Raw genomic sequence first — 2,839 nt, forward strand, 5'->3', positions numbered from 1 at the left:
TCACCCATCCCATGGGATCTTAATTTGCCCTACTTTGGAGAGTGTATACAATTTTCTTTCAGTTCAACAAGTATTAGTTGAGATTGTACTCCTTGTTGGATATAATATCATAAACAGTGTAAGAGGGGGTCCCTTCTGTTAAAAGATTTTGAGCTTATTGTGTCGGTAAGTAAAGTGGCTCTGCCTATGATTTCTATAACTTATGCCGTAAGAGAATTTTCAGGCTGTGCTGTGGAGAGGAAGTACCTAGGAGGGGACTCGTGGTCTCTCTGGGTTGAAAAGTCTCCAGGGTTCAGAGGGCAGAGCACAGGAAAGGAGATTGCTGCACAGAAAGGAAACTCCAAAATCTGCAGTGGTCCCCTTGAGCATTCATGTGAGTTCTGCTCAGTGTATGCAAATGAGGAAACCACTTGGAGGGAGGGAAAGAACTATCCAAAAAGACTAGAGGAAGCAATGCCCAGTGTTCACACAGGACCAGGAATAGTGTCTGTCCACACCAGCCAGGCTGGAAAAACTCATAACACATGGGGCATGAGGTAGAGTCCTCAGAAAAGTTGTCCTCAGTAATGGACTAGTTAGCTGTAGATTGTACACTGCTCTGGTCTTGTTTAAAAAATCTTAAAAGCAAGACCCCCAAATAACAATTTTTCCAGCAAACATAACTGTGTACCAGAATAAAATATAAGAATTTAGGAATACAAAAATATTCAGAAACACAGTAAAATTCATAATGTCTGGTGTCCAATAAAAAATTACCAAGCATGTAAAGAAGCGGTAAAATACAAACAAAATGAAGATAAAAACCAGTCAGTTGTAACTGACACACTTAACTTCACAACTGAAAAATGCTAAAACTCTCAGACAAGGACATTAAAACAGTTATTATAATTATATGCTATAGATTTAAAAAGGTAAATAGAGACATGGTAAATATAAAATACCCAAATCACAGTTCTAGGGATGAAAACTACAATATCTGAGATAAAAAATACACTGGATAGGATTAAAGGTAGATTACATGTCACAGAAGTAAAGATTTTAAATTTGAAGGCATAGAAACAAACTATCCATAGTGAAACACAGAGAAAAAATAAACTGGGGGAAAAAGCACCAATGAACTGTGGAGTAAGTTCAAGCAGCATATTTGGACTAGATTCAGAATCCTCCAAGGTGGAGGGGAGTAGAAAGATTTTTGAAGAACCAATGGCTTGAGGTTTTTTAAATCTGATGAAAACTATCAACTCACAGATACAGAAAGTTCAATGAACCCCAAGAACAAGACACATTAAGAGAACTACATCATCACGTCCTAATCAAATTGCTCAAAATCAACAATAAAGACTAAAAAATCAATGATAAAGAGTAAATCTTAAAAGTAGCCAGGAAAGGAAGGAAAAAGATAAGGGAAAAGATAAGGTAGCAGATTTCTTCTTGGAATTATTCAGGGGCGGGGTCAGTGGAACAATATCTTTACTTAAAGAAAAAAATCTATCAATTTAGTATCTATACTCTGCAAAAATATCTTTTAAAAAATGAAGGCAAAATAAAGAACTTTACAGACATTCAGGTGTTGAAGCAACTCATTACCAGCACACCCACATTATAAGGAATTTTAAAAGAAATTCTTCAGGCAGAGGTAAATAATATCAGATGGAAGTCTGGCTATACATAGAAATGAAGAACCCCAGAAATTTATAACAGCAAATAAGATATTTTTTCTTATTAAAATCTCTTTAAAAAGATAATTTGCTGTTTGAGCAGAAATGATAACTGTGTGTCTATTACATCTATAAAATTTAAATGCATGACAGCAAATTAAATCCAACATAAGCAAAAGAAGGAAAATAATAATGATCAGAATGGAAATCAATGAAATAGAAAAAAAAAGAAAAGAAAAAGAGAAAAACAATGAAACCAAAAGCTGGTTCTTTGAGATAATCAATAAAATGAATAAAACTATAGTCAGGCTGATTAGGATAAAAAGAGGACACAAATTACCAATATCAAGAATGAGAATGCATCCGTTTGACAGACCTGGAGCAGTTCCTGTCTGCTGCTAAGGTTTCCACTAGAGATGCAAGAAAAAAGTGTCCTCGCGCTTTCTGTCTGTCTCATTATGGCAGTCAAGATTGAATGGGGGAGTACAGGGAAAAAACAGAAGAATTTCTGCAACTCAGAAGTAACCTTGTCAACAATGAAATCTTGTTTTACTCCAAAAAAAAAAAAAAATGAGAAAGGTGGCATCTCTAGAGATTCTATAGATATTAAAAGGATAATAACGAATACTATGAACAACTTTATGCCAATAAATTTGACAACTTAATTGGAATGGGGAAACTTTTTGGAAGGCAAAAGCTACCAAAACTCACTTAAGAAGAAATAGTCTGAATAGCCATATACCTATTAAAAATACTGAATTTATAGTTTTAAAATCGTTCCATAAAGAAAACTCCAGATTTAGATCATTTTGTTGCAGAAGTCTTCCAAACATTAAAAAAAGCAATTATACCAACAATACCAAAAATACAAACTCTTCTAGAATATGGAAGTGAAAGAAATGCATACCAACTCATTCAAAGAGACCAGCACTACCCAAATACCAAACCAGAAAAGACATTACAAGAAAAGAAGTCTGTAGACCAATATCACTCATAAATATAGATGCAAAAATTTTAAAGCAAATTTTAGCAAATCTGATCTGACAAGGTGTAAAAGAAGTACATCATGGCCATGTGGAATTTATCCCAAGAATGCTGCCTTAACATCCCCAAATCAATCCATTTAATTCACCATATTAACAAACTAAAAAGGAAAAAAACATAGTATCATCTCAATAGAT

The 2,839-nt window shown here is 34.2% G+C and overlaps 1 non-coding gene across 1 annotated transcript; it reads left to right on the forward strand.

The window, feature by feature from the left end:
- Positions 1-2,015: 2,015 nt before the first annotated feature.
- Positions 2,016-2,149, forward strand: LOC112826973 (small nucleolar RNA SNORA31). The gene has a single exon (XR_003209109.1). It is a non-coding gene; the product is annotated as a small nucleolar RNA SNORA31 (small nucleolar RNA).
- Positions 2,150-2,839: the final 690 nt, after the last annotated feature.

This window comes from Callorhinus ursinus, unplaced genomic scaffold (genome assembly GCF_003265705.2).
Source record: "Callorhinus ursinus isolate GAN/ISIS: 27379988/994484 unplaced genomic scaffold, GSC_fseal_2.0 scaffold7, whole genome shotgun sequence".
In the NCBI taxonomy this organism is placed as follows: domain Eukaryota; kingdom Metazoa; phylum Chordata; class Mammalia; order Carnivora; family Otariidae; genus Callorhinus; species Callorhinus ursinus.